At 38.5% G+C, this 25,842-nt stretch overlaps 1 protein-coding gene across 3 annotated transcripts in view; it reads left to right on the plus strand.

The window, feature by feature from the left end:
- The window catches only part of LOC150087442 (uncharacterized), a 667,812-nt gene that overhangs the window by 115,981 nt on the left and 525,989 nt on the right, over positions 1-25,842 (plus strand). For all 3 annotated transcript variants that reach the window (XR_016546883.1, XM_090372072.1, XM_090372073.1), the window contains exon 3: positions 18,037-18,106. The gene's annotated coding sequence lies outside the window, so the exon portion shown is untranslated. The remainder of the gene's footprint in view (positions 1-18,036; positions 18,107-25,842) is intronic.

Raw genomic sequence — 25,842 nt, forward strand, 5'->3', positions numbered from 1 at the left:
GTCTTCGAGTTTATCTTTGCCAGCTTCCTGCTCTTCCGCCCAGTCGAGGAACGTCTGAATACTTTCTCCTCGAAAACAATGAAGTATTCATCAGCCGCAGCCCGGAGGAGAGATAACAAACAGGACCGACAATCTACGTCCTACTTCCCGAGGCTGTTGCCGAGGTGTTCAGTATCAGCACGTGCTGTGGCTTGAAGAGCACCGAAGCCGGAAGAGCCTCCCTTTCTCGCTAGTGATCGTTATCAGCCGCCTTTGGCTAGCTATCAGTTACCCGGTGACGGCGGTGGGGGGGAAGGCAAAGAGAAGGGGCAGAAAAGGAAAGATAAAAAAAAAAAAAGGAAATGCAGCAAGCCCAGAGGCTTGGAGGTGGAACACATTAGGTCGATGGCGATGGGAGGTTTCGGCCGGTCGCAGTGAAAGCACAGGACCGGCTTGTAATATTGGAGCTATCAGTCATGGCAAAGATCACGACGACTAGCCGATGTCGTGGGCAGGCATCCCTCCGATGATTTCCAGGCGAGAAACGGAGAATTACCCTGAGTGCCGCCCGCAACGGAAGATTGGCAAATTCGATAATGTCAGCCACTAGCACCAGCTGTCTCGATACCCTTAGATCCCCTTTGGTGGCCATCCCCCCCGATAAAGAAATACCACGTACACACATACACCAAGAGATAAAGAGGAGTACAACTAAATGCGTTTCATCGGCAGAGGGAGTAAACAAAGATGCTACCGAAGACGAAGAGGGGGTGGAGAACGCTCTCTTGCATAGTAATGAGTAATTAGAAGCGACACGAGTGTGCAGAAGGAATTTTCACACAACGCACACAAGCAGTTCTTTTTGTGGGGGGGAGGGGGATGAAATAAACTGTGTAGCTAGCGGGGAGTCAGCTATCCTGTTTGATGGAATTAATTGGCTCAGAATTCAAAACACATTTCTGGAGTAAACGTAGCTCTCGAAGTGGGAAAAATTATTGTTTACTTCTTTATTTCAGTTGATTTCCTCTGATATAATCCAGCCTTATTACATGCCCCTGTATAAGGCGTTTCTCTGAATACTCCAAAGATCGCATTAAAGCTGCTTCTTGTCACCCTCATACACATTACATTTTGTTCAGAAAATATTACTTTTTTCTTATGGGACGTTCCCGATTAAAAGTTAGAGCACACCAGCTTTTCTTTAATGGCCAGTGATGTGTGATGACCACGTACAGGTTTATTTTACCTCTAAACTGGCACCAATTTTCCCCCAGTAATTCTACAGTAATGTAGAATTATATACCAGCGTTCAGGTAATTATTTGTTTCCTGGACTGTCTGCTACAAGACAACGTAATTATGAGATTAAAACTGGACGATTTTGTTTGTTTTACTCCCATTATCCATATCAATACCATCGAGTGTGGAGTCTGGATTAATCGAGGATGTAACTGGAAATTGTCTCAAAGTTTTGGACCAAAAGGAAGGAAAATAGCGTATGATGATTTATTTAAATACATCTAAATCTGACAAGTCTAACATCTGGTCAGAGTACATTAAAGCAAAGTCCCGAAAGCAACCATCTGATATGATATGCACCAGTCTAATTCGCACAGATTCATCCCTTGATCGAGAAATGGATCCTTTCCAATACATTCCTCTCATAATTTAAAGGAATTTATTGGAAATGTTGTACATATCGGTGTACAATATTATAACTAACAAGTTAATAAAAGCTCAAGGTTGTTGTGGACGAATTTTGTACCAAGAAGACATGCGAAGAAGATACATTGGAAGAATGATAAAACAAAAATATTCCTTCAAAAAAAACTAGGTTTGATGGAGTCATTTCAGTCACTTCTCCATCAACGTATAATATTCAGAATGTTTATCTTTTCAGTAATGTCATAAGTTATAGTTGGATATGGGGGACATTTATTCCAGTGAAGTTTTTTCAGGTTGTGATTCATGAAAAAAAATGTCTGCTCCAATGTTCAGTGGAGGGGAAGGAATGGAATTATATCCATTTAATAAAGAAGTGGGATATATTTCAATGCAAGTTATTACAAATAGAGAAATACTTTCTTAAAATAACGCTATTCTGAGTTATGTTTTTCAATCGACCATCTGGGACCTGTCCCTTTAGTGAAAGCTTGGGCTTAAGCTCTTTAGAAACGACTACATTTGTCCAACCTAAACTAATTAATATCATTTGTAATCGGACAACATCATTAGGCGAATCCATTATCTGATTAAAAACGATAATAGTTACTTTAGGTTGACTACGTGGACAGATGTAGTCGTTTCTAAGGAGCCTAAACTCAAGCGTTGAAGGAACAACAGCGTCCCCAGACCACTGGCAGCAAAACATAATACAGAGTAGCATTGTTTCAAGAAAATATTTCAATATCCATTTAATAAACTGACATGGTTAGAAAAAGAATTCATACTTATCTCAAATTTTATAAATCTCGGTTGGTAAGGTCACATTTAGATAATACTCAGACGTTAAGAGAGGATTATGATTTTGGAATGTCAAAGACCCTGTGGTTGCAGGACTCTGTGTGACTTTGAAATTGCAAATATTTTGCCCATAAAGGTGATCACCGATTAGCTGAAATTATTTCAAACTTGTAGTCTGAATGATTAGCGCAAAGAAAGAGCTAACAAAGTTTCAGAGTTGGCCGTCATGTGGGTAAGTGATTGGGTTAGCATCTGTGCCTGCCATTTTTCTCAGGAATTTAACATTCACAAATTTTGGAAACGTGCTGAATGCTGAAGACATGGAAGACTAAAGGGGACACTCAGCTCAAGAAATGATCAGGTAGGCGTAAAATACTGACTGGCAGGAGCAGACGCGCTGTGAGACGGCTGGTTACCTTATCTCGCCATCTGACCCTAGAGAATCTCAGTTTGGTGCCGCACGTCATGAATGTTTACGGAAGAGCTGCAGCCCACAAACCATGGATAACAAAAACAAAAGCACACTGTGATTGGCATGGTGCAAGGCACACCGGACCTGAACTGGGGACCAATGGAAATCGTGCTGAGCGACAAATTCCACTACACGTTCTTCCAGGCTGATGGATGTGTTTAACTAGGAAGGATACTTGGAGAATGCTTATTACCTGAGCGTGTTGTCCCCACTGTAACATCGATTGGAGGAATTATGGTTGTTGTTCTTGTAAGGTTTTTAGGCACATCAGCGACTTAGACCATGTGTCATATACACTGAGTAATCACTGAATTATGACTACCTATCTAATACTTCGTAGGTCCTCCTTTTGCCCTCAGTAGAACAGCTATCCGACGTGGCATTGATTCAAGAAGATGTCGGAAGCATTGGGGAGGTATGGCTAACCAAACTGTGTGTAATGCGGTCAGTAATGCACGTATGGAGGTGATTGGTGTATCCAGATGCTTGATATGCCTTTCCATAGAGTCCCACAAGTACTCTATGGGATTTATATCGGCGGAGTTCGGAGGCCAATCGACATAAAGTGTAAAGTGTTTAGGGTCAAACGGCACCAGGGGTTCCCCCATTTCCGCGTTGTTTTCATTGTGGGTGAACCAGTTCGCTGGGAAATTCCAGGATGTCCGTCCGCATGTAGTAATTTGACTCTTAACATATGTATTTTCATAAAATTTTAGATTTGGCTTTTTTAGAAAAATTTGTCCAGCCTTTCCAAATTTAAATCGGACTAATAGAAATCTGGTAATTATTATTTCGTTGTCCGTCCGTCCACATGTAATAATTCTACTCTCAGTAGATGAATGTTTCATGAAAGTTTAAATTTGGCTCTTCATCAAGCCTAAATTTCATTTAAATCTGATTAATAGAAATCCGGAAATTATTATTTCGTTTGTTTCATACATATCAAACAGGCTTTCATAATCCGTACATTAGACATCAATATATCAATTTTTGTTTCAGTGCGCTCATTATTTTGTTATCAGTTTACTAAATATATAAATCATGAATTATTACTATTTTCTTATTATATTAATTACAGAAAAACATGAAGTACATTTATTTATACTTCAATTGTTATTATACTCCAGAAAGAAATAAAGCGCATTAAGAAATCGTAGTATCTCCATACTATGTCTCAGGTACGCTGTTATTTATTTAATATATTACATCGCTGATTGTGAAATGTGTTACGTTTCAAGTATTGTACTTACAAGGGCGCGTTCAAGTTCATGTGAAGAACTCGAAAGCACCTGAAATGAAACGTATTGCGTACACTGCCTAATTTGTTGATCAGTCTTCGCAGTTAGCACATTGACTAAAGTCGCCACTCTACTATATCGTTCAAAAAAAGGGGCTGGGTTCAGTTCCAGTGACTGAACGAAGATGAAGGATGTTTCTAGACAGGACGGAAGGACTTTCCACACTTATCGTATTTATCCATCTAGGGTAAAGTTAGGTTTTCTATCCTGCAAATTGCGAAACCATGCTATACACATATTTTCAGATAAAGATAGGAAGAACATTAAATTATTTCTAATGTAATTAAAGGTGAATTATAGGTAATAATTAAATTGAATAAATCAAGTATAAATTAATAGTTGGACATACATTAACGTTAAAGGAGGATTAGGATGTGTATGAAACCCAAACAGAGAAGAAAACCACAGAGGAGTCTTAGCTAAGGTGTGAGGAGCTGTTAACAGCTCTGTATGGTCTGATGATGGGATCCGGCAAGAATTTTGAAACGCCGCATTTGTAATAAGTTTGGAGATAGGTCTAAAACATTTAATTAATAAGCTAACTTTATTTATCCACTTGTTAAAGGAATGGCTCATTTCAAACATTAATCCATTGAAATTAAGATTTTTTTTTCAGGTTTAAAGAATGGGAATGTATTAGTATTGATGCAAGAGAGGAAGCTTATGAAGCAACAGTCAAAAAAAAATTTTTTTTTTTAAATAATAATCCCATCACCTATTTTCCACTGTGACCTAGTCCATACTATGAGAAACACCGCCCCATCCCCCCAAATAATTTACCTGGTTCTTCCATGAATTTATTCAAACTACCACTTCCACAACAACAAATGAAAGTCGGTTTCAACAATCCGCTCGCTGAAGGCAAACTTCCGCACATTTCTCCTCAATTTGAATTTATGCTCTCTCCTATGTGTAGTCTGAGCAATAGGAAGAATTTCCATCAGCACTGAGCTTGTTTAATCCATTTGATCTATTCTCCAAAGGCTGCAAAATTTACAGAACTGAAGCATCTCTTGGTAAAACCACTCTTCTGTTCCCTTCACCAATCACACTGCCCTTCTCGACATCCCTCCTACAATGAGGCCGCCAGACCCCATTAAGTATTAAAAGTGAGGTCTAAACATTGCCTTGCACAATGGGATAATCATCTTTTTATTCCTGCTAGCAAAGTGCCTATATATCATTGACCCCATGAACTGTCCTGATAGCCTGTCTACACTACTCAGAAAACTTCATATCTGACTGTACAATTATCCTCATGTCTTTTTCATTCTTCACTAAGTGTGGTACCACGCAGTTAGTATGTTTATTTGGGATTACTGCTACCCATATGAAGTACCTTGCATTTGTCAATGGTAAAACTTAAATTGCCACTTCTCAGTCCAGCTGCCTAATTTTTCTAGATCTTGTTGCAATAGCACACCGTAATTCTATAATTAATCACCCTTCCAACCTTCGTATCATCTGAAAACTTAGAGTCCCCCTGATATGCCTTCATCAAAATCACTGATAAATATTGAAAACAACAACAACGGGCTCAGCACTGAACCCTAGGGAACTCCACTAATAACATTAGTCCAAGGAGAGCAGTGACCACTGATAACCACTATCTTCTCCCACTCAATCATCCCTTTCTCCATAGCAATAATTTGCCCTTAATGCCATACTACTCCAATTTGTACAGCAGTCATTTATGTGCGACATTTATGTGCAAAAGCTTTTCTGAAATCTAAGTATATGATATCAAAATCCATTTTTGCATCCATTTCCTTCGTCGCTGTGTCATAATAACCAATAGATTGGTCAGACAAGACCGTCCCTCAACAAATCTATGCTGCGACTGGACTATGACTTCATTCTTGTCTATATGGTTCTGCATTACTTCTTTTAATGAGTGACTTCATAAAATCCCCTGAAACAGGGGTCAAAACCTAACAAGTCTGTAATTACATGCCACCCTTTGATCCTCCTCATGGATTGGGGGATACATTTGCACATTTGCAGTCCATAGGGATCTCTCTCGAATCCAAGGAGGCTCTCATAATTATGGCTAAATGTTCGCTTACCTCTTTTCCTACCTCTCTTAATATAATCGAGATGCCTTTAATGTCAACTATTTCTTTTCCATCTACCTCTTAGTTATCACAAAATCATTCGGCTCATTGTTAGAATTTGATACAATTTTGGCATTCCCATTCCTAAAAATTTCTCTTGCAGTAGAAACTACATAATACTAATTAGACAACTTCATCAAAAACAGGAATTACAGACCTCCATCAAAAAATGAGCAATTATACTTAAAAACCATCCGCACACCATATAAATGTACACTATAAAACTAGAATACAATTTAAGTGTTCCTGAAAACTAGAATTTTATGTTAAATTATGTATAAATTCTATGATGACCCAAAATGGGAACAAAGTCTCAACCACTTTAAGCACCTACTGTCTGGTAAAACAAAATTGAACTGTAATATTAGACTCAGACTGCCCACCATTAGCTATAACGATTTGCAATTACGATGCTTTTAGTGATCATCGTTGGCAAACTACTAGAAGAAAATCCACCATGCGTATGTAACAACGCCAAATTTCCTGACTTCGTGGATCCGATCCACAAGAATATCATTATCAGAAATTTAAACATTGTACAGGGCCCGAACTACTGGTTTATTTTTCGCCCATCCACCTATACAACAAAACTGCACAAGTTTTACATAAGAAAGTGAACAGTACCACACATCTTGTACAATTTCACTTCCACTGACAGTCAGATTTAGATTAATCACCAGTAGTGAGAACAGCGAATACTACAATCCTACCAAAAAATTAGAAAAAACTAAAAAAATATCATGGATTATAAATAGTAATAATACCTTCTCTGGTAAGTAAATTCAAACAATACGAGATCTAGAAGGTAGAATCAAGACCCTTCACTTGCAAATCATTTTACTTCAATCCGATCTGTAAAACTAAAACAAGTACTGGCCACATAACAAAATCTCTGCCATCGCAAACCTATCTACGATAAAATAAAAGGATTTGAGTTTGATATAGTATACCTTTGTCACTGAGTTTCTAATATTTCTTGCTGTAGAAGAATTTTAGGAGCATCAGTAACCAAAGCCATATTGTTCCATGTATATTTCCTGTAGATTGATTGTTTTGTGGTTAATTTTCTGTTTTCTGGACAAAAAACCTGAGTTTCCGGGAGAAAAACCATGCTATCCACGCCCGAGACCGACTAACCCAGCCACGTTGTGAAAAAAAAAGCCCATAAAAATTCCTCAGGTCATCGACAGTACTGGAACTCAGGTCTTTTCCACTCGTTGTGGGGAGGATAATGATTCTACCAACTGTGCTAACCACGAGGGCAATATAATATTTTTTGCACAATCCATAGGAATGTCACATTTGCGCGAGGTATCAGATACGCGGATATTGCAGTACCAACGTCATACAAACTCACAAACCAAAGAATCTTGATCCAAAATTAGCACACAAATAAATTCCGTGCTTTTCGTGAAATCACCAAGGCCATCTCTTGATACAACATCGGGCGGGAAAGAATTATTCAAAACGTTGTGGGCCCTGATCCATAGGTATAATTAATTAATTTCACTGAACTCACTCCTCAATCCATAAATACGTATTTGCTTTGGCTGTAGCCACATAGCATTGACCTCTTGATAGCTTACATTGAAAGCTCCCTCCTCAGAAAGCATATCCCTCATTTTTCTATCAGTGCTTTTTAAGTTTAATTTATTCTATTGCATACATATATCTGCAGTAAATATTTCTGTTGATGGCAATGACAACAGGTGCGTGTGTGCTCATTATTTTCATATTCGAGAGGGTTCAAAGTTGGAGGTTCGGGTTGAAGGTAGTTGATTGTCTTCCTGCGAAGGACTTAAAGTCGCTTTCAACCTTCCCCAAAAAGGTGTATAAAATTTTCCCTTGTTTTGAAATGTTGCCTTTATTACTGTTAATTCGATTTGGAATGATAACTACTTTGATGGTATGCTTTGTTATGTAAGGGACTTCTTGGTTTGGAAATAAAAATTTTTGAACTATGTGGAATATTTTGAGTTGGATATAATACAGCAATGTTTGTGGGAGACAACAAAGCCATTCACATTTTCTAAGTTAAAATGCGTTTAAAAATTACAAAATTGGCAAATTCACAGTATTTAAAAACCAATTATACAAATGTCAGGTAGCACATAAATTAATTTTATAATTTTTAGAAATCATGGGTTTAAACAAATCATGTGGGCTCAGAGAAGTAATAGTCACTTTGTAAGGTATCCACTACAGCAAAAGCAGCCAATATTCATAGAAGAATAATTTTGTGATCATTTTCTGAGAAACAGGCGTGATAAAAAAATCTGTGGAGAAAATAAAATTCTCAAAGAAGAGCAAGAATCACGGGTTGTTTAAAGAATTAAACGAATACAGGCATGCAAGAACTAGTTCCAAGAACCTTATACAGAAAACGTCTGTAAAAACATATAATAGGTAGTTTGGCGTTGGATTTTAGGAGCATCGGCTACTTAGGCCATGTTGCTCCGTGTATAATGTCTGTGAATTGCCTGTTTTATGAGGTCGATTTTCTGTTTTGCTGGACGAAAAACCCGGGTTTCTGGGAGAAAAAGTCATACTACCCTCACCTGAGACCGACTAACTCAGCCACGTTGTGAAAAAGGCCTATAAAAATTCCTCAAATTATCGACGGGACTCGATTAACTGCATCTTTTAATTGCATCTCATATGGATACAATAATTCCATTTGACACTTTTTAATATATCTTTTTGTAAATGAACAGAATTAAAGAGAAGTCTTGTTAACCCCTCCCCTCCCCACTCTCTGAAGAGCACCTGCCAGAGAGCCCGCTCTCTCAGTCAGGAGGACTCGGCGGTTATTCAAATAACCGCGAATTTAAAAATTTTCCATACCTCTATCGCGATATTCTGAAAGTATATTTCATGTCTGAAACATGAGGCCCACTTATTGCTGTCTTTCCTGCGATTTCAATGGTTGACCTCTGAAGACGACATTGAAATTACGAGTTATACAGTGATAATTATTATTTTTTCATGTTCTCCATAGTTCCAATCACAGTTTGTAGTTTATATTTAATGCACTTCCCAATATTCTCATTTAATTAATTCATTATGGTCGTTCGGTTCATTCTGCATAAACCATACTACAATTCTTTAATACACCTTATTTAATTTCTTATATATATATTTATATAAGTGATTCTGTTTTTGACATTATAAAATATCCAAAACAATAAGAATTCTTACTAAAATTATATTTTATACCATTTTTAGGTACTAAACTGAGCGTATATAGATTTTAGAAAACTTCAGAATTGTCAAGTTTGAACATCTTGTGCTACCTTCGGTGAACTTACAATGGCTTAGTAGAAGTAAATAAACAAGTACAATATAAGGCATTAACTTCACTTAAAAGAAGATCAATAAGGAAACGGCTTATTCTTTTATAAATATTGCACTATTTATCTGCAGTGATCGAACATCCATTTTCTGTTATCTTCTGTGTCCGCTTTTTTTGAAGTTTCAATTGGGATCAATAGACGGCGCTGCAGACAACCCGTGCAGATGACTCGGCGACACGAAGAACATATACACACTGCTGCATCTTTATAAACAACAAGTAATTACCGTGGAGCACCTAAATTTTACACAGACGTGACAAGAACACGTGCTGTTAGCGCACCACTTAATTGCAAGCGCGTGCAGGAGCATCGAGAGAACCCAAGAATAACAGTACGTTTTTACTTCATGCAGCTTGATTATTCATTTTGTCTGGACTTTGCAGAAAACAACGGATAATTATAACTGTATTTTTAATGGCCGGCGTAACCTACCTACGTCATGTGTGTTTGGTCGGATGTTGTCTGGCGGGTGAACATGCTGGAGAATGGAAATGCAAACAGAAGCCAAAAAGACATGCAAACAGATCGTCTTTTTCTGTGTTATGTTCGTCTGCTACTCTATAGAGTCTAATATTTTTTTTAGTGTCTGTAGACAGTCTCTAGATAGGTTAATTAGTGTTGCAGAGTGTTTTAACAATAATAAACGGAAGAAAGGGAAAACGTCAGGAACAACACTTAAGAATTATTAGATAAAGTATTGTAATTGGGTTTTAGGAGCCTCAGCGACTAAGGCCATATTGCTCCGTATATATTATTTGAGTGTTCTTGTGAACGATTTTCTGCTTGCTGTATGCAAAACCAGAATTTCCGGATTTTTCATCCAGAAATCTGAAACCATGCTACCTTTTCTGAGACCGACTAACTCGGCCACGAAAAAAGTCCATAAAAAATTCCACAAATCATCGACGGGACGCCAACTCAGTAGGGTCTTTTCTATCCAGTGTAGGGACGACGGCGATTCTACCAACTGGCTACCCACGAGGGCTAGATAACAGTAGAAAAATACAGTATAATAGAAAGAAATTGCAACAGAACGTTCATTCTCTCTCTTTACATAAACAGTAAAGTGGACTAGTTCAATTGCAAGACAGTTCCCGAGCTACAGGTTATGCGTGTCATACACATTATAGTTGGTCACGATAGATATTTGGACCTTAGCTCACGGAAGAAACCTCAGCATCATTATCTGGCGTACTGTGCATCGGCAGTACTCCATAGAAGATGAAAAAAAATACGCCTGTTTATTTGTTTGTTCTTCTTAGTCATAAAGGCAAACAAGAGTTTCGGTTTTTCATTTCTGAAAATTTGTTTTAGTGGAAATTATGGCTTATCACGTGATGCAGAAAAATAATAATTTATATTATATGTAAGTCATACGTAGTTGTTTTGTCAATTATTTTTCCTTTAAATTCAGGTCGACAAATCAGATCTCTAACAACAGGAGTCACTGAAGAACATGCGAAAACCTTTTCCATCTCCATATCATACACTAAATGGCTGCTTTATTAGGACCATTGAGGTTTGAGTTATATGCAACAATACATGCAAAAACATGTAAATCGAAGAAAGTACATAGTGAGTGATGTGTGCAGGAAAGCATCATAAAACCGTGTAACTAGGTCCTAGCCGGTTCATCAGCAATGGCGAACGGACTCCCAAAGAGGTATGATTGTTGGTACGTGTTTAGATGCTGCAGAAGATTGAACGGCTGCATTTGGCGAGTGTTCGAAGACGTACTTACTCTCAGTTTACCCAGGACCTATTCTCTAAAAGGAAAGGTCTGCAGACCCAAGATTGCAACAGCTCCAAACCTAAAGGAACAAAGGAAACCACGGACTTGAAATTATATACCACTTCAAGTAATTAGTACCCTCATAATATTTTCGGGATGAGTCTGTAATCGGACTACACTCTTATTTCTTAAAAAAACAAAACCTGGATTTGACAAACCTGGACACTGACTTTACATACCCAACATCATCTCCATGGACAGTGACTCTCCTATTTTTTTTTATTATTTTTTTAAATTAATTAATTAATTTTTATTTGATTTGATTTAATCTATTTATTTTCTTCTTATTATATTTTAACTTGGTCCTCGTCCAGGAAGCTTAGGCGACCCTGGCTGAGACTAGCCAGAGAATAATAATCAGCCTGGCTACCTCCGATTTGGTGTATGTATGCGGGCAACGTGAGGTCCCATCAGAGGCCCTGCGGCCAAATGCCAGGACACACAACAGAACCCAATAATACTGCGCATTCAACACACAATGCTTTCCTGGTATTTACAGTAGCATTGTATTTCTTCACAGCGTACATAAGGCGCAGATGTGGGAAACCACAGGTGGCGCCAGACCCTAACACTATGCACATTAGTATCATTTTAGTCTTTAAACTATGGATTGATGCAACTGCGGTTATAAATGGAGAGTGAGAAAGCGAGATGCCCGAGATCTTGAGTGGTTTTTAAAATAAAATAAAATTTCTGTTTATATTCCGGGACTACCACGTAAAGTCAGAGAGTTCAAAAGATAGACATAAACAAGAACTTCGCCGTATTTAGAATCACGCCGGATTGAACCGTGGTCACTCAAAACGCGTGTAATTTCGTATTCTTGTACTTGACCACTCGGCTATGGTGGCCTTTTAAGAATAACCGTTGCCAAACGACAGAATAATTAATATTTAATGCAGGAACATCAGTAGACATTAGTACTCCCGCCATAGGAAGAGCCCTAGAAAGAATGCACTAAGGGAGTAGGATTCCGTCAAGGAAGCCACTCATCTCTGACGCCAACTAGAAAATACGACTTCATTGACGTTGAGGATGCGTTAGGATGGATGGAGGAGGATTCGGGGAAAGTCATATGGTTCGATTATTCCTGATTTACGCTTTCAGCGCCAATGGCAGAGTGCCCATAAAAAAGAAATTACACGAGGCACTGTCAATTTATATAGTCTACCGACAGCACACAAGCGGCTGGGAGAAGTATGGGCATAATTTTGTGGAATATCTTTGGTCCCACTGATTGCAATGAAGGGCTCGTGAACGGCAAAACATATTCCTAAATCGCTGCGGATCGGGTAGACCCGATGGTTTGTTATTTGGTTTTTTTTTTTTTTAAGAGCATTAGCAACTGAGGCCATATTGCTCCGGGGATATGCGGTGGTCATTCCTTGACCTTTCCGCATCCTCCGTATTTGGTGGTCACGGGCTCGAACCCCGGTCTAATCAAGAAGCGTGTGCTACGCACTGCTGCTCCTGCCCACCTGGCTATGGAGGCGCCCAGACCCGATGGTTAATGCAAAATAACAATGCAGTATGTATATCAAATGTAAGAAAGAGTGGTTTAAGGAATACGAGGAGGATTTGAAGCATCTGTCCTGACCAGCTCCATCCCTAGATTTCAAAGGAACTTAGCATGTGTGGGACGAAATAAAAAGGCGCGTTCGTTAGTATGGTCTTCCACCATGTTACTTCAGGGAAGACAATTTTGTTACGAATAGTCCGTTATTGCTCATATCAGTTTTTCGATATCTTGTTGATTCAATGCCACGTCGTGTCCGTCTTCAGACAAAAGGAGGTCATATACGATCTTAGCTCATATAATCCGCCCTTATAAGATGACCACCGTTAATTGAAAGAGTAATGCTTGAACGCGTTTATTGAAACCGTCTAGCAGTAATGTTCTCTCTGAACTTAAAAGTTATAATTAAGTATTATTCTATGGATTTAATAAATTACATAAACTCCAGTCAGCTTGACAGTGCAATTGGTGCTATACTGTATACAGTATAACCTTCACTTTATTCTACGAGAAAGAATTAGTGTTAGCATTAGTAGTGGCAAATGATGCAATAAAAGAAGCTTATACTGCTTATTCTGAAGAAGCACTGCTTGACATCAGCCAAAAAAAATAATAATAATAAATAAAATAAATAAATAATAATAATAAATAAACACACAACAGATGGAAGTCTGTTTCAACAATCAACCATCCGCACATCTATTCTGCAACCTCCCTTCCTCAATTTCGATTTGTGTTCCCTCATGTGTGTAGTCTGAGTAAGAGGAAAAACATCAGCATTGAGCTTTCTCAATCCACTCAAAGCCTTAAACACCTCAATCAGATCGCCCCCTCAGGTGCCTCGTTTCCAGACGTTGCAATTTTCAGAACTGAAGCCTGTCTTGGTAAGAGCATTCCCTTTTGTTCCCCTCATCAATCTCTTACCGTTCTCTACTCGTACACATTCCAGTAGCTCTATATCCTTCCTAAAATTAGGCCTCCAGACCTGTATGCAGTACTCAAGGTGTGGCCTGACCATTGCCTTATACAAGGAGATAATCACCTCCATATCACTGCTGCTAGAAAAATTCCTGTATATCCTATATAGGCTGTCCTGGGAGCTTGTCTGCACTGCTTAGAGAACTTCATCTGACTACACAATTATCTCCGGGTCTTTTTCATTTCCCACTACCTATTCAGTTGACCTTTGAGTTTCTCCAAACCCTCAACTACCTGGGGAGGAAACTTGTTCCAGCAATCAACAACTCGCTAGCTAAAAGAAAACTTCCTACAATTTAATCTAAACCTCTTCCCCTGTAATTTGAATTTATGGTCTGTAATTCTTTATAACAGTGAAATTCCATCTTCATTCATTTTACTAGCCCCTCTCATATCCTTATGAACCTCAATCAGGTTCCATATAAGGTATCTGGTTGCCAAACTCTGTAGTCCACTAGTCAGTTCCTCATACAGTCACCCTTTTGCCAATCTCACTATGCAAGTCGTCCATCTTTGAATCCTCTCAAGAAGCTCAAACATTTTTTTTTTTTTTTCTAGATGAGGTCTCCATGCTTGAACAGTCTTTCATATGCGGTCTTACAAATGTCCTTACACTGGGATTATGACGTTCCTATCTCGACAGGATACTGTTCGATAAATCATTGATAAGGCACCATGGCCTTTCCTGGCCGCTTGTTTATACTAATCAGAACTTCACCCGCCTGTATCATAGCTTCCGGATCCCCTCCTTCTTCTACTGTGTCTAATTCGATCCTGCTAAGTATACAAGTTATTTGCAATTTGTTGCATTAAAACCTAGCTGCCACTTCTCTGACCATTCTTGAAACCGGTTTAAGTCATCTTGGAGTGCTGCCTAGCTTTGATCACTAACGACTCTCCCAATTAGAGTCGTTAATGATCAGTACATTACATCGTCAGCAAAATTTGGCATCATACCTTCTTCCCTTTGTCGATGCCGTTTATGAAAATCAGAAACAACAGTGTCCAAGAAACTACCCTTGGGGACTCCATTTCTGACATTACACCAATCTGAAGAATATCCATTAATCACAACCCCTGTTTTCTGCCCTGCTGGCACCCTGCGATCAAACTGAGGCAATTTGTGCTGACAATACCTACAGAACTAAAGAGTTTTTCGGATATCTACACTACCTTGCAATTTTAGACCTTCATTTCATAATCGTCCTACGTGGCTTCTGTAATTGAGGATCATCTGTGATCATTCTGCCAGCATCCCCGCACTCTGCTTGGACAGACGCTGACTTTATATTGAGCATTTATGTCGAACATAATCTGTCGTCGCCTTGTATCTTTATCTTTGTATATTTTATATCACACAATATAGATTTTGTATTGCTATGTTATGGTTTAGATAACCCTCCTAGCATCCGATTGCTATCTAGGGGGGGATGTAATTTTTACTTTATCTGAATTAAATAAAATAAAATAAAAATTTAAGAGATCCTAAAATTTTAGAACCTTTCCGGTAATTCGAACATGTTCCAGCTTACACAGTAAACTTTCAGGAGGGACCAAGTCAAATGCTAGGCTAAAATCCAAATACATATCAAAATTGTCCCCTCCATTCAATGAGGGACTGTCAAAATAGCATACCAGTTTATTAATAAAAATTTTCTCTTAACAAAACCATATTGTGTGTCTTTCAGAATGCCATTTCTATCTAAAATTCCTGAATTGAACTCTTAAATCATTGCCTCTAAGATATTTCCCTACCACTGAAGTCAGACTGCTCGATCCGTAGTTACCGGAATCACTCTTAGAACCGCTTTCATGTATTGGCGATACGTTGGCATTTTTCTAATCCAAAGAAATTTGTCCCGAGTCCAATCATGCCCTCATAATTAACCCCAATTGTTCAGTACACTTTCTGGCCGCCTCCCTCAAAATTACTAGTTATATGTCATTCAGATTCAGGAGCTTTACTTGCCTTTCGGCACGAAAGCTTTCTAATAAACAGTCATCTGTAATTTCGAAATCACTAATTCATATGTTTCAGCTACTTGCACAGCCTCTCCTCAGCATGAAGGATCTTTCATATAATTAATACCAATGCGAAATACTTATTCAATTCATCCGCAACATCAGCCAGGTTATCTAAGAGACTTTCTTACACTTAGCACAGTGTCCGATCTGATTTGTTTTCTTCTTCTTCATTATATTCACATGTATAAAAAATCCTTATTCCCATTCTTTGCATCCTTAGTCAATGCTTTCTCATACTCTGCCTCATCTCTAGTATCATTACAGATCAACTTGTAGCTGTTTTAGGATTTTCAAACTCTTGTAGAATTATTCACAACACTACTGACATTACTGTAGACAAGGTTAGGACTAAGTATTCTTCTATAGTTTACTACCGTGACATACCCACTGAAGTTATATAGACTTGTTTCCCTAGTTTTATCTTCCTCCTCTTTTGAAAGGTTACCACCCTAGGAACACCCTGCCAGCCCTCGTTGGTATAACCAACGAGGTTATTTCGTTATGATCACTGTGTAATGATCGTCCTTTCCACACAGGGAAAGGACGATCATTATACAGTGGGAAAGACCGATTTGGAATTTACGTTATGAAAAATGCTTCCTGTCAATGACGCTAGGCATGTTTTATAACGTAGCTGGAGTTGGTCAGTCTTAGGCGAGGGTGCATGATTTTTTCTCCCGAAACTCTAGAAAACCAATATGCAATATACATGCCTTATATTATATACAGCCCAATATGTACTAAGTTGCTGATGCAACTAAAATCCTGCATCTAGTTAACATCGTTTGTTGCGGCAACAAACAAGAATTCTTGAGATATGCCCAAACATTACTTTGACCCATATCATCAGATAAGCGTTTGTCTATATTACTGCACTCCCCTTAGCTAGCAGTCTCCATGAACCCTTAAGGTATCCTCAATGATACTGGCAAAAACCCTTGCACCACCGTTGTTTAATGAATACAGCCCCTATAAAATAGATTCCTTCTACTCTAGTGCAGGCCACGCTGGTAAAATGTTTTCAGTAAAGCAGCAGAGTCCCTCAAGTCTTGAGTTAATCCTTGTGGATTAACTTAATTATCATGTCTGGTCAAAATCCCTCCTATTGTATCTGGGAAGAATTGCAGACAGATACACATTCTGACTTAACTTGCGATATTTTTTCAGCATGGTCCTAAATTTATCCAACAAACCACCAGTTGTTGTGCGTTTAACATCATTATTCTCTTTATCAATAATAATGCTCTTGAACTCCTTTAAATTATGATAATCTGTTGGTAACATCAATTTTTGCTCTCGCCAAACACAGTATGGTTCTGATCCATTTACCTTCATTACAAAAAATGATACCGGTTTCTCCAACAAAAGAGTCTCCCAATAAAACTAAATCTCCTTCAGCCAGAGCAGTATGCACTTGACTATTCTGTTCTGGGTTCAGCTGCACAGATAGATTTGATGCAACTCTCACCATCCTACACGAACAGTCAAGGTAGCGGAGACAAAAAAAGGAAAGGAGAGTCCACACAGGCGTTTCATTTCTCACAGTGTAAGGTGTCTTCGATAATGCTGATTCTACTTTCTATCCGATCCGTGTTGTGCTGAATCTCATCCCTTGCTTGACATGCTGTACAGCGCCTTTTGTCGATGTCTCATTTCTCAAGTTAAGACAACAGTTTTTCCTTCAACAGGTGAAAAGAGTAAGGTTTTTTTACGAGTGAATGCTTTTTTCGCATCTTATCCAAGGTGACCTCCTGAGTAAGACTGCTATAAAAAGTTTTCGACCCAATGTTGGTATTGGTTTCGTTATTTTTTCAAGGGTACACAGTCATTTTATCAATGCATATAAAACAATAATACAACATGAAACAAAAAAAATAGATTCATTCTACTCGCACTTGGGTAGAAGGAATCTATTTTAATAATTTAAAAGATTTGGTTGTTGTAGGGTTTTATACTCATCAGAAACTTAGACCATTAACTTTTACTGTCAATCTAAAATAGATATCAGACATTAAATCATTCCAATGATTTTTTTTTTCTTTTATAGGTCAAAAGCATCATTCTTCTACATTAACTCTTCACCTGGACATCAAAAGGTTCAAGATTCTAAGTAAGAGGTAATCATTCAAGATTCTGTATTTGAGAATTAATTATTCGCAAAATTATGTATTTATAAATATGCATATGAATGGTAACTACTAGCAAGAGGATAACATACAAGTAACCTAACTTTAATATTGAGATAATAAACATACGTCATCAAGAAAATCTCTCATTGGTCTGTTGCTAAAAAAAAAATACAGTGGTACTTCGGCAATTGATCAATGGGAGCTTTAAATTACATGTTTTAGTTTATGGTAGGATTAAAGTGAGGGGTGTGTGTGTGTGTGTGTGCTAAGCGCTCAAGTAACTAAGGCTATGAGGTGTCAGCACATTATGCCTGTAATTGCGCGTTTTCTTCTGCTAACATTTACTGTTTGCTAGAATAAAAAAACGGAGCTTCAGGAAGAGAAAACTATTTAAGTTTCGCCCGAAACCCCTAACATAGCCATTGTAAAAAAGCCATAAAATTTACTCGCATCACTGACGGGATTCGGACTCGGGTCTTTTCCACCTGTATGACAGGAAAGTGATTATATCCACTGTACTCATCGACGAAAGTCGGATGAAAGTTAAAGACTGTTGTAAAAGGCAAGAAATCATTCAACATCATATGCCATGATGCAACTTCGCACTGAGTCGAAAAGGAGGTACCTAATATTCTCTTAAGTAGAATATTACTACATGTCTGGATTAATTGTTCTCTTAGAGCCGTTATGGGTTGGGCTGCTTCAGATTAATAGGAGGCAAATCAAGTGATCTACCAGGCCAGAGAAGGCTGTCGATATTGCAGAGACATTAATGGTATGGGGCCGAGCACTGTCCTGTTGGAACAGAGAGTTTTGAAGATGCTGGAGAAATGGCAAAGGATTTCACAATTTTAACGAAACGTCGACCTATGACATTGCCTTAAACAAAAACCAGTGGCAAATCGCTGTCACAAGAGAGATAGCATCTCATATCACGGTTTCTGGTGTGCGATTTGTATATCTATGTTGAATATAAGCAATAAAACATCTTTCACAAGAATACTGCCAAACACGGATTCTTCTCGGAACAATCTTGACTGTTCACTTAATACAATCCGTTGACACCGTTTTATTTCCCCTGGCTCTGTTTCTGAAATTTCTCAGCACAATAAGATGTAGTGTGGGAGGTACTCGACAAAACGCATAACATTAATGCAATACTGCCTCTGCCTATTGATACCCGGTATCTCACGATGAATTAACTCATGAATTAAAGTAATTTCCAAACCTTTGCAGTGAGGCAAATCCGCAAACAAAGCGGTCTGAATTGTATGACTCTCACACACACTATATCTGTTTTGGAAGGGGCTCCAGAACTTGAACGGAGGTTGTGAGTACCATTTCAGGAGCACTGTAACCATGCTTATTTTCGCTTCTCTTGTTTGATCATCTGCATCTGTTGAAACGATGCACTGAACGCACACCTTGATATGCATCCATAAACTCTTTTGAAGTTAGAACAAAATTTTTGACACTGAATGCAGTAATACAATTAATGAAACTCGAGTCTTCATCGAGCTAATAGGTAAACCGAACAGGTTGTTTTAAGGTTATAGGTGCATCAGCAACTTGGGCCATATTGCGCCATATATAATGTCTGTATTAGCGTGAGTCTGTGATCGATTTGCTCGCATCATTGATAGGATTCGGACTTAGGTCTTTTCCACCCGGTGTGAGGAGGAAGATGATCATACCAACTGTGCTACTAACGAGGGCCAAACCGACCAGAAAATACAAATTTACAGCATTTGGACATGCAATTATTCTAATCAAACAGTCAAGCCAAACGAATTTTTCGTATTTCGCAATTCTATCTAAATTACAGTTGAGCTGGTTATTATTTTCATAGGTGCCGAGACAAATAAGGCTCTTGACACAGTAGAATATCTTATGTTTAAATTGCGTATATTCTCCAACTAGCCAACTCGGTCATGGTGTAAAAAAAAAAAAAAAAAAAAAAAAAGAAACGCCCATAACATCTCATGTCATCGAGATGGGATGTGAACCCAGACTTTCCATACCACTTTGTTGTTGTAGTAGTACGGGTTTTAGAAGAATCAGCGATTAAGGCCATATTGCTCCGTGTATATTCTTTGTAAATTTCCTGTTCTGTGGACGATTTTCTATTTGTTGAATATACCGAGTTTCCGGGAGAAAAATCATGCTTCCCTCGCGTGAGACCGACTAACGCATGCACACTGTGAAAAAGGCCCATAAAAATTCCTCGCGTCATCGACGGGACTGGAACTCAAGCGTTTTCCACCCGGTGTGGAGGACGGAGATTCTACACATGTGCTACCAGCAAGAGCCTCATCACACCACATGTGTAGCTGCGAGGGCATCGATATTATAAAAAGAGGAATCGTTAAGGGTTTTTGATATTTTGAGTAGCAGCGAGACAACTAAGCTCAGAGCATGTATATCTATTATATTATCTTTTAGTATATGCATAAACTACTGGAGATGAGAAACTCTTTGGAATTAAAAAGTCCTACAACTCCGTTTGAAGCTGACTAACTCGCCTATCGTTTCAACACCCTTTAGAAATATTTTGCTTACCCGGAAAAATAAATCATAACATAAATCGTACCCACTTTTTAAGTAACCAGCCTGGTGCCATAAAAGGCACAGTAATTAATCATGCCCCAGTAGAAAATTAACTAAAATGTTTAATGGACTCAAGGTCGTTGATATATTTGATCTATTTCTGAGTTTTACATTTCTTCCAGATAATGCTAATTTTCTTATTAGGAACTATGTTACGCGGAATATTTTAAAAATTTTCTCCTTCGAAATGCTTTCATTAGGACTTGTTACACAGCAATTGTGCAACTTTATCTTTCTTTATTCCACAGCATCACTTTCAAGTGTTCTTTCCCAACTAACATTAAGATTTTGAGCCCCTCTGTATTCTTACATATGCTAAGGATTTTTAGAGGGGGGGGGAGGGTTAAGTTTGCTGAAACCAAGCGCTAATATAATTCTGAGTGCCTACCCGTCCATCGATGAAGGATCAGTAATTCCCGAAACGGTCAGTCTGGGTAGTATCACCTTAAAACTGAGAATAAATACAGTAATGTGCCTGAAAATGTTTACGAAAAATGTGCCTGAGGTAATATATTCTAATGAAAAGTTCAGGAAATTATTTCACTTCTTTCATGAGTTAACAGCAAGCACACAGCCTTCCACAATTAAAATGGAGGCGAATGGAAATACAAAGGTCACAGGCAATTCCAGAATCAAGTTTTCATTTTATTCATTTTTTTTCTACCTTCGGAAATTTCTGTAGTTCTCTATATACTATTTCGAACATCCACTCCGTTATTGTCGTCCAGAGAGCGAACCCATCTTGTCCAGTAGCGCCGTTCGTTGCTACGAGATTGGCATCTTGAACAGATTCTGCAATTTAGTAATGCACTGCAATTCTCACGCATTTGATGTATTGGTCATCGCAGATGCACTTCACCAACGTCATTCAGGAGAGCTTTTCGATTCCTGGCTGCTAACTTGTTTTGCCGTTTTCAACCTTATTTAGAATAAGGCCGAAAGCGGATTAGATATTACCTAGGTAATAACTAATCCACTTTCATCACTATTATCAAGTTTTATTTTCAAAGGGGTAAGTTAATGCAGTATTCAGAATCAAAATATAAACAATGAAAAACATATTCTGAAGCACAATATCTCTTGTATGTAATAATAATTGTCCAATTCCAGCAGTCACATTGGCAGGCTTTTTTACATTAGAATTTTTTTCACAAACTAGTCGGTCTCAGACGAGGGTTGCATGGTATGTTTCTTGCCATGCACCCCTCGTCTGAGACCGACCAGCTGGTTCAAAAAAAATTAATATAAAAAATGTCTGCCATGTGACTACTGGAATGCGACAATTTGCTATTCTCGCTGGACAAGTTGCCCATCTTTAGACTCTCTCGAGGAGTTAAATATCTTTTCTTACATGCGGATACTGCACATCTGAACATCATATTACAAATGCGATCTCACCACTGACTTACATTCACAAACTATAACCTTTTTCTCCATAAATGTAAAAGTAACTCATTGATAGGACACCGTGCTTCTTTCTGTTAGCCTGCTGAAGATGTTCAGAGATGTATGATTGTATCTTCGATTTTTATACGATTAACGCTCATTTACACACTTCAGCTTTGCCTTCGCATTTCATTCTGTAGAAGTTCAGCCTGATTGTATTTGTACCTACCCTCTTGATCTTCATATTATCTGCAAATTCCCTTCAACCTTTTATAGCTTCGTCAGCATCATTCGAGAAGACCAGAAATAAGAATTAAGGCACCCCGCTTATGTAGCCTGGCCTAATTTTAAAAATGACTTAACACCACGGTGCTTCCTATACTTCAGCCGTTCCTCAATCCACCGCTTCGCGGTCAGTACAGTGGTTAAGATAAAGCCTAGATTCAAAACTCGGCACGTGGTGGGCGAAAAACCATAAACGTTTCTCTCATCGAGGTGGAAGGAACTTTTTATTTTATTTTTTCACATGTCGGGTTAGTCTGTTCAGGTGAGAGTTGAGTAATTTCATGTCTCGAAAAGTTGGATTTATCGTACAACAAAAAGACAAACCAACTGAAGAACATAGGGTATTATAGACACAACCGTGTCTATAGTAAGTTAAGCGCCAAACCAGGTAAGACAATGAGGAGAAATACGCGGTGTTTCCCCCCTCCTCCTCCTCCTAACAGCCTTCACTGTTTCAGCACTTGATCCGCATCAACCGATTACTCACAATCCATCTCCAGAATTTGCCCGTGATATAATGCATTTCGACTTGTATGTAATCCACAAATTCCCATGTGGGACAATCAAATTTTTTGCGAAAGTCTAAGTATATAACGCTAGTTGTTGATTTATGTTCATTCTTGTGTGACCGCGTAATAACAGTTGGTCAAGAACGAATTTTGCCTTTACAAAGTCCGTTGCTATCCATTTAACATAGCTTATACTCCCGAAGATGATTTTGTAATTCACTCTTGAACACAGATTCAGTTATCCTCTGTCACTGCGTCGAACTGACGGGTCAACAGTTGCCCATCTCATTCTCGACTCCCCACTTTGTGGAGTGGCAAGACATTGACACTTCTCCAGTCTACGGGGAGGAGGTAATTATCCCCGAGCCCAACAAAGATTTCATTAGCACCGGTAGCACGGTTAGTATAATCATCATTCTCTCCACATTTTGAAAAAGCCTGGATTCAAATTCCGTTGATGATGCGAGGAACGTTTTTTATGAGCTTTTCATACCGTGGCTGAGTTAGTCGGTCTATTAGTGACTTCTTAGGTGAAAAGTGTTGCAAATAGGAAATTGAAAAGGCCGTCTTGGATGAGTTTAAAAGGAAAACACCAGAGTGCTGAACCAACAGCTATCAGAAAGACACTGCATAGGATGGTATACTATTTGAGCAGGGATGGTACAATATTTGAGAAATATCGCGAACTTGGGAGCAGCCTCACACAAGGTCAACGGTTTCACTTCACAGTTCTAGCCAAAGACTGCTATGTGCATATAGCAGAATGTGTAAAACTCCAAAGCAACTAAAGCTACGAGGCGTCAATATATTACGTCTGTGAATTGCGTGTATTCTATGGTTGACTAGCCTGTTTATTGACTCGACTTTAACAATCCTTTCTTGAGGTCGACTAACTCATCCACACTGTGAAAAAAACCACCCCATAAAAATGATTCTCATCAACGACGGGATTTGAATCCAGGTCTTTTGCACCCGGTGTGAGGAGTACGATAATTTTATTCACTGTGTTGCCCGCGACGACAGATTGCAGGAGCAATCGTCCTTGAAGTAACAGCAGAGAGTTAATAACGACCTTGTAACAACGCTGTCCATGCTTCAGATGGATGCACTTGGGCAAATTTTGCCCGAGTAACAGTATCATGCAGATTGCAATGTACCCACAGTGAAGTTTGATGGGAGTAACGAAATAATCTGCGCTTGTTTCTGGTCTATGCAATGCTGGATTTAAGTAGTCTGAGATCCTGGAGCACAAAATATTAAAATTCAATAATCAGTAATTGTGTTGGTCCAGGGGTCCCAAGCGACAATTGGAGCTCGGTAACTTCAACCTTCCGTCTAGGTTCAATAATTGTGCATGAAACCATTAGTGCTTAATGGTTTCATGCACAATTATGATTCTAGCCCGGACTCTGTTCTACCTGCGAATTCGTCTATCACACATTCCGGAAACCAACTTATTCATTTTGAGGATAATGGAGTAGAAAAACCCACCTTATAAAGTCCAAATCCCGACCTCAATCCACTTGAACACCTATGAGATTATTTGGAGCTGCAAATGGAAGTCACAAGAAACTACCAAACTATCGAATTCTGCCCATCAATTGTCCATCTCCTTGAAGGTGTCAAATTCAAAGACAGCGGAATTTTTATAAGCTTTTTTCACGCCGAATTAAATACTTTTCCCTTCAGCAAAAAAGGGAACACCGATCTTAGAATGCATTGTAAGGTCGGTATTCACACACAAGTAGTATATTACAGACACAAAATACTACTTGTTTATGACATTAGGCTCAGGAAACCCCGAAATATTGTCCATATGGACCAGCGAGACAAAGATTAATATTTGAGAAAAGCTTAAATTAAAATCTGGAATGACCACATTCATGACCTTCCGGTACATCTCAACAAGCACTCAGACCAAACAAAAATTTTCATATTTAGGGGATTGTAGTAGTATTTTAGGAGCATTAGCGACTAAGGCCATATTTCTCCGTGTATACTGTCTGTAAATTGCATGTATTTTGTGGCCGATTTTCTGTTTTTCTCGACGAAACACCCGACTTTCCGGGAGAAAAAACCATCTCCTGAGACCGACTAACTCAGCCACGTTGTGAAAAAGACCTATAAGATTCCTAAAAGATTCCTCTCGTCATCGACGGGACTCAAACTCAGGCCTTTTTGCACCCGGGGTGAGGAGGACGGCGATCCTACCAACTGTGCTCCATACACTTTAGAACGATAGCTTTATTTTTTAAAATAATTATAGGATTAAGACTCCTTAAAAATTTGGAAATTGCGTATAAAAGCTTTAATTCTATCCAAGTTATAGACTTATTTAAATATCAATACATGAAGTACTGAAAGCCAATTTTATAAAAAGCGTATGGATATATAGCTTTTCAAGGAGACTTTTCCTTAAAAAAAAAAAAGTAGTTTTGGGGGGCGGGGAGCTCAAGAAGCCCGAAAATCCTTGAGATTCCTTTTCACCAGTGAACCTCAAGCAAATCGTATCTTGGTTTGATTTGAAAAGACCTATTTTAGGCACGATGCTGTTGCCATTTGGATGATTTCACTGATAGAGATTTTTCCGTAATCAACGGTGATTGATGAGCTATCGTCTAGGATACATTTTATTAGTTTAACAATTCGATTAACATGAAATTAAATTGGTTATCTGTATAATTTGATTTGAAGGAGAGGAAGAATAGAGAAAGTTTCTTACCCATTATTGAATTATCAAAGTGACGGTACTGCTTATCTCTAGTTTTATTTTTCAAAGAGTGCCTTTGATTTCTGTTTGTTTTACCCTTATATTCTGTTTTTCATTTCCTTCACTTAATTTGGCCACTGGCAGCTTATCATTGTGGAGATTTCTAAAAATTTCGTAAATTCAGACGTTTTACCTATTTAAAGTGTATTTTTCGTCCTCTAAAAATT

Source organism: Mastigoproctus giganteus, chromosome 4, assembly GCF_048544385.1.
Source record: "Mastigoproctus giganteus isolate SK-2022 chromosome 4, ASM4854438v1, whole genome shotgun sequence".
Taxonomy (NCBI): Eukaryota; Metazoa; Arthropoda; class Arachnida; order Uropygi; family Thelyphonidae; genus Mastigoproctus; species Mastigoproctus giganteus.